Here is a 16683-nt window from a genome sequence, read left to right on the forward strand (position 1 = left end):
TTCACACTATTTGTTGCATGTCAATTCTGATTTATTATAGACATTGTGTGTTATTATTTTGTGTTAATACAAAGTAATAACTTTACATGTATTCAGAAGCTTAGGCGATTATATTGAAGAATTGTTTTTCAAATGTATTAATTCAAAATAACTCTTTTTCATTGATTTTGTGGCCCTGAAAAGGGGAAATTAGGGAATATTACACAATCAACTCTTTAAAACACATTTGTTGGCTCTGAAAATGGCCGATTGATGAATTATTGAATTTGCGTAACACGGACACATTTTGACGGCGCACTGCACAGTGGGACGGATTGGGGTTTTAGGAGGAAAGATGGAACTCACGCCTTCAATTGTGATTTTACGTAAAAATGATGTTCTACAAAGTTGTTTCTATTATAAAAACAATTTTTTTGGTCGGAACGAAAATTAGGGTGGCCATTTGTAAAAAAAGATAACCATCAAAACTTTTTTATTTTAAGGAATATTGAAATAGTTTGTTCTACAAAGTTGAAGATCGGAAAATTTTAAGCTGATTTGACAAAAAAAGTTTTTTCCTAGCTCAAAAATTGACCGTTTTAGAGCATTTTTCGCTATTGATGTAGGGTGGCCCTTCAAAAATTGGTTGTTGTGTTTTATTTTTATTATTTCAAGTTTCTCAGCAAAACTGTCTTCCCATCACTTTTCGAGCTAATTAAAACGCAAACATAAAAGATATAGCTAATGGAAACAAATAGATACAAGAGTGTTTTCGTAATGAAAATTTAATTTACTTCCTTGGACATAAAGTATCATCGATACTAATACATACGATACACGAGTGCAAAATGACAAAAATGGCAAAGAAAGCTCTCAGTTAAAAACTGTGGAAGTGCTCTTAACAACAATAACCTGAGAAGTATGATCTGTTCCAGCGGGGACGCAATGCCAAAAAAAAAAGAAAATTGATACAATTTTTTATGATGAAAAGTTAAAGACTTCTTAATAACAAAAAAAAAAAAAACATTTTCTATATGTTGGTTTAGCTGGGAAAAAAAAATGTGTTGACATGACGATAGCTTGAAAATGTGAATAAAAATCGTATTATTCTTCGGTGGATCTGTTTGCTAACAATATGACTGGTTCATATGTTAATAACCGTTAATAACAGATTTTTAAAAGAACTCTCAAATTAACTATCTCTAAATTATAGCCTTAATTAGTCAAAACATCTAAACATGATCAAATAATGCATTTAGTTATTCTCCTTAATCTAGGCTTGAAAGTCAGCGTCATAATCAGGAATCGTACTTTAGTAATATACCGTTTCAGATACGATATATCTCCTACGGTGGACAAATTACTTGTAAACGGATTTGCATCAATTAAGCATTCGTAACTTCCAATCAGAATGTTTCCCAAAAAGCCTGACAAATCCCAAAACAGAAGTACTTGGATGTTTGGGAGGAGCCATGCCGGGAAATTCAACCGTGTGGTAAATTTAGAATTTATTTTCAAAAGACTTTTCTCCTTATTTTTATTGCTGAACTCTTTTGACGTTTGTTTTATATGAAAAATGTTTATAACTATCACCTACACAATTGTACAGACCTCGAAACATGCGTCTCAATCGGCTCTAAATATGAAGGGAAGACAACTTTGCTGAGAAATCTAAAAAAACACACAAAAACCTATTTTTGAAGGGCCACCCTACATCAATAGCGAAAAATGCTCTAAAACGGTCAATTTTCGAGCTAGGAAAAAACTTTTTTTTGTCAAATCAGCTTTAAATTTTCCGATCTTTAACTTTGTAGAACAAACTATTTCAATATTCCTTAAAATAAAAAAGTTTTGATGGTTATTTTTTTTTACAAAGGGTCACCCTAATTTTCGTTACGACCAAAAAAATTGTTTTTATAATAGAAACAACTTTGTAGAACATCATTTTTACGTAAAATCACAATTGAAGGCGTGAGTTCCATCTTTCCTCCTAAAACCCCAATCCGTCCCACTGTGCACTGGTTTCAATCCTCCTCGCCCGATGAGATTTGCGGTGCGGATGACGATGTGCGCTTCAACAAGCGGCTTTGGTCGATTTTCTTCAGCCATCTCGTACAACAGCTTGCCTCTGGTGGCGAGGAGCTGAGCAGGTTTGGAGAAGCTCTTACTAGCTCGAAAGCGAAAACAGAATGATACCAGATTCAACGAAGGAGGGATGCTTTATACCCTTAGAATAGCAGATGATGCTCCTCCTTTCATTTTCTTCGTTTTCTTATCTGGAAAATAGGCTATATGAAACTGATGTCTGGGTAAGGGATGTACAGATTAGCATTATGCTGTTATTGCAACCCGACGGCACTGCAGCAGCATCCTCGGAAACAGCTTCAAATTGCCGTATTGTCAATTATTCGTAATAAATCAATTATTGTATGATGCTATGAGATGAATTAAGAGATTATAGCAAGTATGTGGTAAACACATTAGGGAATATTATTCAAATAACTCTTTAAAACACATTTGTTGGCTCTCAAAAGGGCCGATTGAGTTGTTGAATTTGCGTAACACGGACACATTTTGACGGCGCACTGGTTTCAATCTGCCTCGCCCGATGAGATTTGCGGTGCGGATGACGATGTGCGCTCCAACAAGCGGCTTTGGTCGATTTTCTTCAGCCATCTCGTACAAATTAGGGAATATTACACGGACGGTGACGGCTGTGCCGCTCGATCTAATGAACCAGAATGACCGCGCTAGCCTCCCGCATGGCAATGACAGCGGAGCACTGGCTGGTAGCGACGATTTCTGGCCGAAAACGATTATGTTGGCTGGTGCACTCAAATGAGCGGCTTCAGTTGCTGCGGCTCCGAAATGCGTGGTTCTTCGGTTCTAATGCGTGTTGTATTCGCGTCCTATTGAAAACTGAACTGAGGACGCGAATGACTCTCGAAATTTGCTCGCCGACCGTGTTCACAGTCTGACGGCAAAAAGAAGAATGAGGGAAGAAGCTTTGTTTTTTTTTGTTTAAATGTTATTTATTTCAATGTTTTTGTTCGATACATTTGAATGGTACATGAGTGGTCAGCCAATTGGCTCTTCAGCTCTGATAATTTTTGGTCGTAAATATTTACGATATTGGATGTGTGCTTGTTAAAAACCTGATACTAGCTATCATTTAATGATGTTTATTTTAATTGGATAATTTGATAACCTACCTAAGAAACTGCCAGCCAAGGTGAGCTGGAATGTGAACCGACCAGATCCACTCTAGAAGGCGTTTTCTATAACGAAAAGGCCTAATGCGTAGATCTGGTCGATTCTGGACTTACAGCCACGAAGACGGGCAACCAATTGATGGAAGATAGTCACCAACTGTTCTGCCGTAAACAGTGTGCTTCCATCTTCTTCGGGAAGTGGTTCGGATGTCGCTTGACGCTGGAATCCTGGTGGTTTAGCTAGCCATTGGGATGGTGGTGTCTGTCGAGCCTCGGAACTAGGAGCCGATACAGCACCAAGCGCCGGGCGTTGAGGTTGAAGAGCTGGAAAGTTCGCTTCGTTGAGGACCGGGGCAGCCTTCCTCCTCTTCGGCTGGTTGTTGATTGCGGACTTCTTTCGCATCGCGATGAATTCCGCACGTTTTGGACATTCTTTGGAGCTTGCTAGATGCCCGCCTTCGCAGTTAGCACACTTCGGTGGCTCCATGTTGCATCTATCGGCAGTGTGATGCTCGCCGCAGTCGATACATCGTCGGCCCATACGGCAGTTTCTCATGCCGTGGCCGAAACGTTGACACCTCAGGCATTGGGTGACTTCTCGGTGTATCGGGTTGTACCGTTCCCAAGTTATTGCGCAGTCGTCGTAGGTCCTCACCTTCTGAAGTTCCTTCAGGGTAGCCGTTCCTTTTACAAGGTGCACGAGGTACGGCTGGTCCCGGTATTTTCTCGTCGTGTCACGTCGAGAGATTTTGTGGACGGCGAGCGGGACGAGTCCGTTTTCCTTCAGGTCCAGTTTCAGTTGTTCAGTGTCCATGTCCTCCAGGCCACGGAGCACCACTTTCAATGGCCTTGTTGCCGGATCGTCGTGGGTGTAGTGCTCAACCCATGGTTTCACCAGGTACTCCAAAGCTCGATGGTAGCAAGCTTTTGAGTCGAAGATTAACTTGACTCCACCAGTGCATAACCGGAATGTGCACGTAGCGGGGTCGTCACGATCTAATAACAAGGGCCGCAGGAACGCCGGGTTCTTGTTAGGAACGTAGATTGGCGGGCACTTCTCCTTCCGCTGAATATTTCCTTGCTGGGCCGGCGGATTGCCGGTCGCATCGTCCACTAGCGCGTGGAAAGTATTGCTTTCGAGTAATTCCTTCTCGCGTTGCTTATCGGGCGGAATGCCAGCTGGATCCGTCTTTTTCTTCTTCTTCCTGCTCGTCGAATGGGAGCGACTGGCGAGAGACTCGCTCTGTTGATTTCCAACCTCTTTCTTGGAACGCTTCGTTGCTTTCGCGGCCGGATTGGCCGCCGAGTCACCCATGGTGGGGATCCGGATGCAAGACGAACAGTTACCGCAAAATATACTTTCACCAAACTGGTTCGGAAAGACGAGTACCGAAACACGTCCGATCAGATCGAACGTACGGACTGGAATGAGGGAAGAAGCAGGGTGCGGTGCGCTTTTATAGTGGGAAGCGGAACCGAAAAATGTGCTTGAACGTGATTGGTTAGATAAGAAAGGGGTCAACGTTTTACGATGTTTCAATAGTTTGTTGCTAATAATCAATAGTGTCCTCCATTTGGATCGACGCGTAGATAAATTTCCAATCGATTCATGGATAAATATTGAAAATCTATCGATAAATGACTGAGTTATTAGCGGTCAAAACCTGACCATTTTTCGTTACATGCTCAATTTTTCGTTTTTCTGAATTGTACCCCCATATGTTGCCGTAAGACGTTATCCAACGTCAAAAGACGGATCCAGCTGGCATTCCGCCCGATAAGCAACGCGAGAAGGAATTACTCGAAAGCAATACTTTCCACGCGCTAGTGGACGATGCGACCGGCAATCCGCCGGCCCAGCCAGGAAATATTCAGCGGAAGGAGAAGTGCCCGCCAATCTACGTTCCTAACAAGAACCCGGCGTTCCTGCGGCCCTTGTTATTAGATCGTGACGACCCCGCTACGTGCACATTCCGGTTATGCACTGGTGGAGTCAAGTTAATCTTCGACTCAAAAGCTTGCTACCATCGAGCTTTGGAGTACCTGGTGAAACCATGGGTTGAGCACTACACCCACGACGATCCGGCAACAAGGCCATTGAAAGTGGTGCTCCGTGGCCTGGAGGACATGGACACTGAACAACTGAAACTGGACCTGAAGGAAAACGGACTCGTCCCGCTCGCCGTCCACAAAATCTCTCGACGTGACACGACGAGAAAATACCGGGACCAGCCGTACCTCGTGCACCTTGTAAAAGGAACGGCTACCCTGAAGGAACTTCAGAAGGTGAGGACCTACGACGACTGCGCAATAACTTGGGAACGGTACAACCCGATACACCGAGAAGTCACCCAATGCCTGAGGTGTCAACGTTTCGGCCACGGCATGAGAAACTGCCGTATGGGCCGACGATGTATCGACTGCGGCGAGCATCACACTGCCGATAGATGCAACATGGAGCCACCGAAGTGTGCTAACTGCGAAGGCGGGCATCTAGCAAGCTCCAAAGAATGTCCAAAACGTGCGGAATTCATCGCGATGCGAAAGAAGTCCGCAATCAACAACCAGCCGAAGAGGAGGAAGGCTGCCCCGGTCCTCAACGAAGCGAACTTTCCAGCTCTTCAACCTCAACGCCCGGCGCTTGGTGCTGTATCGGCTCCTAGTTCCGAGGCTCGACAGACACCACCATCCCAATGGCTAGCTAAACCACCAGGATTCCAGCGTCAAGCGACATCCGAACCACTTCCCGAAGAAGATGGAAGCACACTGTTTACGGCAGAACAGTTGGTGACTATCTTCCATCAATTGGTTGCCCGTCTTCGTGGCTGTAAGTCCAGAATCGACCAGATCTACGCATTAGGCCTTTTCGTTATAGAAAACGCCTTCTAGAGTGGATCTGGTCGGTTCACATTCCAGCTCACCTTGGCTGGCAGTTTCTTAGGTAGGTTATCAAATTATCCAATTAAAATAAACATCATTAAATGATAGCTAGTATCAGGTTTTTAACAAGCACACATCCAATATCGTAAATATTTACGACCAAAAATTATCAGAGCTGAAGAGCCAATTGGCTGACCACTCATGTACCATTCAAATGTATCGAACAAAAACATTGAAATAAATAACATTTAAACAAAAAAAAACAAAGCTTCTTCCCTCATTCTTCTTTTTGCCGTCAGACTGTGAACACGGTCGGCGAGCAAATTTCGAGAGTCATTCGCGTCCTCAGTTCAGTTTTCAATAGGACGCGAATACAACACGCATTAGAACCGAAGAACCACGCATTTCGGAGCCGCAGCAACTGAAGCCGCTCATTTGAGTGCACCAGCCAACATAATCGTTTTCGGCCAGAAATCGTCGCTACCAGCCAGTGCTCCGCTGTCATTGCCATGCGGGAGGCTAGCGCGGTCATTCTGGTTCATTAGATCGAGCGGCACAGCCGTCACCGTCCGTGTAATATTCCCTAATTTGTACGAGATGGCTGAAGAAAATCGACCAAAGCCGCTTGTTGGAGCGCACATCGTCATCCGCACCGCAAATCTCATCGGGCGAGGCAGATTGAAACCAGTGCGCCGTCAAAATGTGTCCGTGTTACGCAAATTCAACAACTCAATCGGCCCTTTTGAGAGCCAACAAATGTGTTTTAAAGAGTTATTTGAATAATATTCCCTAATGTGTTTACCACATACTTGCTATAATCTCTTAATTCATCTCATAGCATCATACAATAATTGATTTATTACGAATAATTGACAATACGGCAATTTGAAGCTGTTTCCGAGGATGCTGCTGCAGTGCCGTCGGGTTGCAATAACAGCATAATGCTAATCTGTACATCCCTTACCCAGACATCAGTTTCATATAGCCTATTTTCCAGATAAGAAAACGAAGAAAATGAAAGGAGGAGCATCATCTGCTATTCTAAGGGTATAAAGCATCCCTCCTTCGTTGAATCTGGTATCATTCTGTTTTCGCTTTCGAGCTAGTAAGAGCTTCTCCAAACCTGCTCAGCTCCTCGCCACCAGAGGCAAGCTGTTGTACGAGATGGCTGAAGAAAATCGACCAAAGCCGCTTGTTGAAGCGCACATCGTCATCCGCACCGCAAATCTCATCGGGCGAGGAGGATTGAAACCAGTGCGCCGTCAAAATGTGTCCGTGTTACGCAAATTCAATAATTCATCAATCGGCCATTTTCAGAGCCAACAAATGTGTTTTAAAGAGTTGATTGTGTAATATTCCCTAATTTCCCCTTTTCAGGGCCACAAAATCAATGAAAAAGAGTTATTTTGAATTAATACATTTGAAAAACAATTCTTCAATATAATCGCCTAAGCTTCTGAATACATGTAAAGTTATTACTTTGTATTAACACAAAATAATAACACACAATGTCTATAATAAATCAGAATTGACATGCAACAAATAGTGTGAAAATTAATTGGATTTTTAGCAAAAGAAATGTTTCATAAGTTTGTGACTGTCTCAAGCCAGTAAATAGAAGAAGCTAACGTTATCCAACGTCAACTTGGCGGTCGTATCTCGGAAACAACCTCTTACTTTTTCTTCTTCTTCCTGCTCGTCGAATGGGAGCGACTGGCGAGAGACTCGCTCTGTTGATTTCCAACCTCTTTCTTGGAACGCTTCGTTGCTTTCGCGGCCGGATTGGCCGCCGAGTCACCCATGGTGGGGATCCGGATGCAAGACGAACAGTCACCGCAAAATATACTTTCACCAAACTGGTTCGGAAAGACGAGTACCGAAACACGTCCGATCAGATCGAACGTACGGACTGGAATGAGGGAAGAAGCAGGGTGCGGTGCGCTTTTATAGTGGGAAGCGGAACCGAAAAATGTGCTTGAACGTGATTGGTTAGATAAGAAAGGGGTCAACGTTTTACGATGTTTCAATAGTTTGTTGCTAATAATCAATAGTGTCCTCCATTTGGATCGACGCGTAGATAAATTTCCAATCGATTCATGGATAAATATTGAAAATCTATCGATAAATGACTGAGTTATTAGCGGTCAAAACCTGACCATTTTTCGTTACATGCTCAATTTTTCGTTTTTCTGAATTGTACCCCCATATGTTGCCGTAAGACGTTATCCAACGTCAAAAAAATAATAATCTTATTTGTTCCATAGAAAAGAAAGAATCCCTTTTCAGTGTAATGAAAAATTGAGGCAGAAACAGTTTTTTTCAGTTTTTCTTAGCGGTGTAATTTTTCATGAAAAATATCATCCATTCCGACTAGAGTTACATATTTCTCAGGAGCACATAAATCTACTGACCAAACCGTCTCTCAGCTCATCGGAACCCTAGTGTGCTGCGCTAGACGGAGGCTCACGAGAATTTTGAAAGCGTGCGCTAGATGATGTGCACTCGGGGAGACTCGTCTCATGCGCTGCTCAGCGCTACGGTTTGCCATCGGTATCCAAGTTGTGAAACAACTGCTTAGTAACGAAGAGCCTCTACAACTATTTTCGCCTCATTATGCAGGTGTCTAGATGGCCTACATGATATGGTCGAAGTCTCGCGATCCAAAAGTTACAATTTCGATCCTCGTTGAAAACTTTTGTAATCACTTCAATTATTGCGCAGAATTTTAAACAGCACATGTGACGGAGCGCATGAGACCGCATTGAGACACATCTCAAGAAAAATGAGGCGCACCAAAAAAGGGCTCACAATGTACAGCGCGCCCATGCGCTTGCAAGCAATGAGGCCTCCTGCACGTAAGGCTACAGCACGTGCACAGTAACTCTAATTCCAACTTATACTTCATTAAAACCAATCCCATATCTTTTTTCAGATGTTTTAGAAAATTTGCAATTGCTTTGATAAAAAATATTTGTTTTTCCGATGCTGCGATTGAAATATGGGTTTTCAAAGAAAAGGCTTATATGGTCCTTTTCCACAAAATTGGCCATAACTCAAAAACGAAAAAAAAGTACTTTTCGAAAATTTCAGCGATTAAAGCTTATGAAATTACCTTCTCAAAAATATATTTTTGAAAGTTTTCCACTAATTGGAACATAGTTTTTCCGGCTTTTCTTACGAATTTTCTCAACGGTGGAAAGTTTTGTGGAAAACTGTTTCCAGTTAATATTTTTTTTATTCCTGAGAAAATTTGCTTTCATTTTCATAAAAAAAAACTTTTGTTTCTACGATGCTTCTTTCTTGAGTTATGATTTTTCAAAGAAAAGGCTCAAAATGGCATTTTTTACAAAATTGGGCATAACTCAAAAACGAAAAAAAAGTACATTTCAAAAATTTCAGCGATTAAAGCTTATGAAATAATTTTCTCAAAAATATTTTTTTGAAAATTTTCCACGAGTTGGAGCATAGTTTTTCCGGCTTTTCTTTACGAATTTTCTCAACGGTGGAAAATTTTGTGGAAAACTTTTTCCAGTTAATATTTTTTTTTTATTCCTGAGAAAATTTGCTTTCATTTTTATAAAAAAAAACTTTGTTTCTATGATGCTTCGTTCTTGAGTTATGATTTTTCAAAGTAAGTAGTGTCATAGGAAAACAAAAAAATTCCAACTGAGTTTTCCGGGAAAATAAGCGATCCTGAATTTTTCTCAATTTTTTTATTCATGTATTGATGAGCCCTGCCTGTGGATAAAGTTTCATGAAAATCTGAGACCTTTCGGCCCATTTTGTACGGAAATAAAAAATCGCTGAGTGGTGAGATTTTTAGTTATTTTTCTTTCACTCAGGCCAATACGGGTTAAGAAGTGCTACTTCTAACGAATAGTGAAATGGATAGCGTATTGAGAGGACTGCTTTTGTGTATATCTTGTTTGCCAATGTCTAGAATGCAATAGGAGCTCAGTTTGTATGCTGCGAATTTATTTGCACGGTCATATAAAACTGCGTATACAGGTATCAGAAGGCCGGCTCCAAAGGCACGTTCCCCACCAGTTGGGAGATTTGTGCCATCGCCATATTTGAGCCTATTTCATCATCTACCCGATGGGAGAGGAAAGGGAAGGGAAAGATGGGAGGAAATAGGAGTGGGGTCCCTTGAAGAGGGAAGATCGCATAAGCGAAATGAGAGCATGTAGCTCCTTACCACAAATGGGTTCGAACAGCGCCCTAAAAAGGGCACTGCAAAACGCATGAGCGTAAAGAGAGCCTATAGCTCATTACCACAGCGGGTTAAGAATAACAGGATGTCCTGAAGATTCAGGCTTCTGTATTCAGTTTCACTTAATAAGTGTTTACCAAGTAATTGGAATCGCATTTGCGCAAAAACTGGACAGTTACATATCAGGTGATACGAAGTTCCATAATCGGAGTCACAACTATCACACACAAATGAGTCAGCACGCTGAATATTTGCCATGTGATAGTTGAGTCGGCAGTGGCCTGTCAACGCTCTGACCAAGAGACTGCAATTCTGCTTTGACAGATTTGTTAAATACTTCGCCACCTTTGGAGATGGCTCAGTAATATATAATTTTGTTTGACGACACGACTCCAAACTATTCCAATATTGCTTGTGCTGAGTTGCCGCCCAAGAGTTTATCTGAAGCTTCACCCAGCACTTCGAAATTGGAATAGCCGGCTCAGGGCCAATGAAGTCATGCGATGCTCCATCGCGAGCTAGCTCATCAGCCAATTCATTTCCAGCGATGGAAGAATGGCCAGGTACCCATACAAGGTTTACAGAGTTGACTGAATTCAGTTCCTCAATTTGAGTTCGACATGCGATAACAAGCTTCGACCTTGAGTTGGCCGAAGCGAGAGCTTTTATAGCAGCCTGACTATCTGAACAGAAGTATATGACTTTACCCATTACGCGCTGTTGAAGTGCTGATTGCACTCCACACATAAGAGCAAATATTTCCGCCTGAAAAACGGTGCAGTTTCTACCAAGTGAGTAAAACTGATTCAGCCTTAGCTCACGAGAATATACTCCTGTACCAGCTCTACCTTCAAGAAGGGAGCCATCAGTGTAACATACTATATTGTTTGATATACTTCCTGTAAGGAAAGTTACAAGCAATTGTGAGATCACTTGGAGCAAGGACAATTTTGTCCCAATTCATCAAAAGTGGAAACAACGAAGTGTGTGTAGATCTACGATTCACTGGATTTTTCTCCAGTAGATCCAGTACCCATAAACGGTAAGAGCAAGAAAGTGCTTCTTGTTTAAGATATATGTGTAGTGGCGCAACGTCGAAAAGGGCCTCGAGCGCTGCTGTGGGAGTTGTAGAGAACGCACCAGACATCGCCATCAAGCACATCCTTTGGAGATGGCCCAATTTTGATTGGATTGTTCTCACTTCGCCCTTTTGCCACCACACAAGACATCCATATGCCAATATTGGTCGAACAACTGTTGTGTAAATCCATTTGATATATTTGGGTTTGAGGCCCCAAGTTTTACCAAAGGTTCGCCGGCATTGACCGAAGGCCATACAAGTTTTTTTGACTCTGAAATCAATGTGAGCTGTCCATAAAAGTTTGGAATCTAGAATGACTCCGACATACTTTACTTGATCAGTCACATTAATCTCAGTGCCAAAAAGACGTAATGGTCGAATTCCATCGCGGTTTCGTCTTTCCGTAAAAAGAACAATAGATGTTTTATTCGGGTTAACCGAAAGGCCATATTGGCGACACCAACTCTCGACTACCTGAAGAGCACTTTGCATCAGGTCGAATAGGGTGCTTATGCACATACCAACTATCAGAGCTAGATAGTCGTCGGCAAATCCATAAGTTGGAAAACCGCAATTATTGAGTTGCCTCAATAGCGTATCTGCTACGAGATTCCACAAAAGTGGTGATAAGACTCCCCCTTGGGGGCATCCGCAAACACTCAATTTTCGAATCGCTGCTTGACGCAATGTCGAGAAGAGATGTCGGTTTTTGAGCATTTGATGAATCCAATTGGTAATCATTGTAGGTAGCCCATGGTTTCGTGCGGCTTCCAATATGGCATCGAAAGACACGTTATCAAAGGCACCCTCAATATCCAAGAAAACACCCAAGCACGATTGCTTCTGAGCGAATGCTTTCTCGATATCGTATACAACTTTGTGTAAAAGAGTCATAGTGGACTTTCCAGATTGGTAAGCATGTTGATTCACATGAAGAGGCATGTTTGCCAAATAAACATCACGGATGTGATGATCGATAATGCGTTCCAGACATTTCAGAAGAAAAGAGGTCAGACTGATTGGTCTAAAACTCTTCGCTTCCTCATACGACGCACGTCCTCCTTTTGGGATAAACTTTACAGTAATATCACGCCAGGATTTGGGAATGTACCCGGTAGCAAAACTGCTTACAAGTAGCTTTTTCAAAACATGTTTGATAGACTCAAATCCCTTTTGGAGCAGAACAGGATAAATCCCATCCGCTCCTGGAGATTTGAAAGGAGCAAAACTATTAAGTGCCCATTGAATCGATTCAGTAGTTACGATACTGCGAGCCGAGGCCAGAGACTCGTAACTACATGATAAGACATTTGGTTCATCCGTAGATGCTATGTCCACACATCCGGGGAAGTGTGTATTGAATAAACATTCTAAAACTTCTTCATCGGAAGAAGTAAAGTCACCATTAGGTAAGCGAATTTCGTTCACTTGGAAATCCTTAGATTTTGCAAGAATTTTGTTCAACCGACTGACTTCACTCAAACTGGAAACATTTGTACAAAGGTTTTTCCAGCCGGATCGTTCAGCAGAACGAAGAGCCTTCTTGTAAGCCTTGCGAGCTGACTTGAACGACTCTGATCCAGCTGAACGGCGTCTGTTCCAACTCCTTCTACATTGTTTCCTGAGTCTAGTCAGATCGGAATTCCACCATGGGGTCCCTCTTGTAGTCTTTACAGACCGCAGAGGACATGCTTCTTCAAAAGCTTCCATAATGTAGGATGTTGTAGTATCAACGGCATCATCCAGATCACTTGGATTTTCAATGGACGGAGAATATCCATGAAATTTGGTCGCAACCAATTCAATGTAGAGTTCCCAGTTTGTTGACCGGGGATTCCTAAAACGCAAAGTCTGCGCAGTTACATTTGAATGTTCAAAGAAGATGTAGCGATGATCAGATAATGATTCCTCATCTGATACATGCCAATTCGTCAACTCGTGACTGATTCTATTCGAGCAGAGCGTTATGTCTAACACTTCTTCTCTATTAGAAACCATGAAGGTTGGGCGATTGCCTATGTTAAGTAATCCAAGGTCTGTACTACTTAAGTATTCCATCAGACTGGAGCCTCTCAAATTGATATCCGAGCTGCCCCAGATGATGTGATGAGCATTGGCATCACTGCCCACAATCAGCGGAAGGCCTTTTGTTACGCAGTGTACGACAACTCGTTTGAAGTCATCCGTTGGGGATGGTTCATCATGTGGTAAATATACCGAACAATAGACGTATTTCCTGTTGAGGTCACCAACAGAAACATCGATTGTGACAGCACATACATCTCTGGTAGTTAACTCAGAAATGAGTGTAGCAACGATTGCTTTATTAACGAGCACGCATGCGCGGGGCATCCCGAGCAGAAGAAAATAACTACTGAATACCAAATTGAGGTATTCCATACCAGATAATTTCCAATACTTACAACCTGAATGAGGTATGAATGAGCCCTGCATAAGAGGTAAAATACCTCAAATAATACCTTCTGCATATTCTACAAATACCAAGCTGATAACTAGATCAGGTATTGTAATACCTAAATAATACTTGATGGATTTTTATATAAAAGTGAAACTTTTCAATACTAGTTCAATACCTCCAGCAGTCCTCAATACCTGTCGAATACCAAAATGAAGTATTTTTAATTGTTTTAAACATTCTTTTCAAATACCATTGTAATACCAAAATGAGGTATTGATAACTGAACAATACCTAATTTTGGTATGATATCAAAATATGGTATGCATAAGTTATTGGGGAGTTATTTGTTCCTGCTCGGGATGAAGCGCGAGTTTGCCATTTCAAGCTTGCTAAAAGTAGCAAAAACTGGGTCCACAAGGTTACCTAGATAGAAGTTCCCTCTACGAAAGTAGGGTTCTTGAACTAGCGCCACTTGGGCTGCACCATTTTGCATGAGTCTGCAAAGATTGATCGTTGCTGTTCTTTTATGCTGAAGATTGATCTGAGCTAACCTAACCGTAGCCACTACCCAAACTAGGCAGGATTAAGCTTTTTGCAATCTCAGCACGAAAAAGACCAGCAACGAAAAAACCAGATCGGTATCTATTTAAAGTCGCCAAAGGCGAGAGAGCACAGAATACACTGTGTAAAACGCATAATGCGAATCCATATAGGTGATAATTTAAATTAAATGTCAACATATTCATAATCCCACCCTTATTAAGCCTCAAGATAGAGACTGAAGAAGGGCAGCCGATTATCTCGGAGAAACACAAGGTCACCTGCACCATTGCTCCGGGTAGCACAGGAAGGACTCAATACTGTGGAGGGCGCCCTGGTACCCCACAGGCTCCGTTTGCGGTTAGGTTTTATTTAGACCCCCCTAACCATTCATTCTTAGGCACGGTACGCATCACACCATAAATTAGGGGTCACCTGTGAGGTGGACTTTTACCACCGGAACAGGCAGTCCGTAGTGTTAATTCTTAGCCAGTTGAAACAACCGCTACCGACACTACGCGGCTATCTAGGCCATAGGTTCCCAAACTTTTTTTGAGCACGACCCACCTAGCGATCAAGCATATTCCTTGCGACCCACCAAAATGAACAGAAAAGTAATTTGTTTAATATTGAAGCTATTAAGGCGTTCAAAAAAAAATAGAGTGCAACGTTAACATCGACGAAGTATCATCTTTAACCATCAGAAAGAGCAATTTTTGAAATGGGGGTGAGTGAGTCTTGAATTAACACCACGGGTTTAATCTTGGAGCAAATAAGCAACTATCACGAAAGAAGTTAAATAAAATAATTAACGTTTTTAAGCGGGTTTAAACCCTACCTAAAACCAAGGCTGGCCAAACAAGAAAATTAAATTTCTAGCACTCCAAACTGAAAAATAAAAATGTCTACGTTGATCCCCACCTTTGTAAGAAAAGTACACACTATTAAATAAAAGAAGATGTTCTTCTAAACAGCTCGAAGATTTACTACACATCATTACTTGTTTGGAAATTTAAGCAAAAAGTGCTGATAGACAGTAAAAACCACGAAACATATAACAATTGTTGTGGATTTCACCAGAAAAATTTTCAAAATATTATTTCAGAAAAAACAGCTGTTTTTTCTGTAATTTACCACAGACACAGTGCATGTTTCGACATACACATAAATTCCACGTACACTTGCGTTGGTATAAAATAATTCACCATATTTTTTCAGGCAAAAATCGTTACAATCTTCTATTGCCATGATTAATGCGTTATATGTTTAGGTTAAGTTAGGTTAAGTTTTTTTCTCTTATAAGCAGGTGAAATCGACTCACCTGTAAAAAATCTGAACTGCTACGGCAAATGAAAAGTAATATGTTGTTAACAAAATGTTAATAAAATCATAAATTTGTTTTACCAAATTAGGATGATAGTGTTGTCTAATAACACAGAATACCTAGATATAAGAAATGAATGTAATGTTTGGAATGATACTAAAGAAATTGAAAAAAAAAATTCACTGTATTTTCGCAAAAACTTTTAAATACGATAAGTGATGTTTGTTCCTAACAAATGACTTTGTCAGATCTATTGTTGAAATTTTTATGATCATATTTTCTGAAAATGATTATTCAGATGTTTTGGCTTTAGATATTCCAAATCTTATTTGAAATGAAAATTTCCAGAATAATAAATCATTAAAACCAAAACTGATCCAATGCCTAACCACTGATTCTTTTAAACTATATATGAGAACAGTTTGACTTTCAAGAACATTAAAAATAAATGCAACTTCAGATTTTTTCGCGACCCACCAGAGGTCAGCTCACGACCCCCCTGGGGGTCGCGACCCACAGTTTGGGAAACTATGATCTAGGCTGCTCGGGAAAAGGAGGTTAATATTGATGATTAACTCCTGACGTGCCCAAGCAGCCGTTAACAAGCTTTATTGATCGTATCGGCAGCGAAGCAAATGAGAACTCACATTGTTTTCATACATCTGATTGATCATGTCAAAAATATTATCGTTACTTCTATAAGATACAATAATATCACAAATCGTCAAAAAGTACCTTTTGAAGCACGAAAACATTACAAAAAAACGTTGATAAGGATTCTTTAGAACAGAAAAACTGATTTAAGTTGTAAATTAAGCACATAAATCCGCATAAACGCTGGTAAACATGCATGCAAGTTGACTGAAATCGATAAATAATGCCTTTATAATTATTAATATTTTAAAAACCAGACCTCAAACTAAGAAAATAGCGATATTTTTCTGCTTGAGATAAAGCATGTTCCGCTTGTAATCGATGATTAGAAACCTTGAATTTGCTACATATTAATCAACCACCATAAATAAATTTTCCATA

Source organism: Aedes aegypti, chromosome 3 (genome assembly GCF_002204515.2).
Source record: "Aedes aegypti strain LVP_AGWG chromosome 3, AaegL5.0 Primary Assembly, whole genome shotgun sequence".
Classification (NCBI taxonomy): Eukaryota; Metazoa; Arthropoda; class Insecta; order Diptera; family Culicidae; genus Aedes; species Aedes aegypti.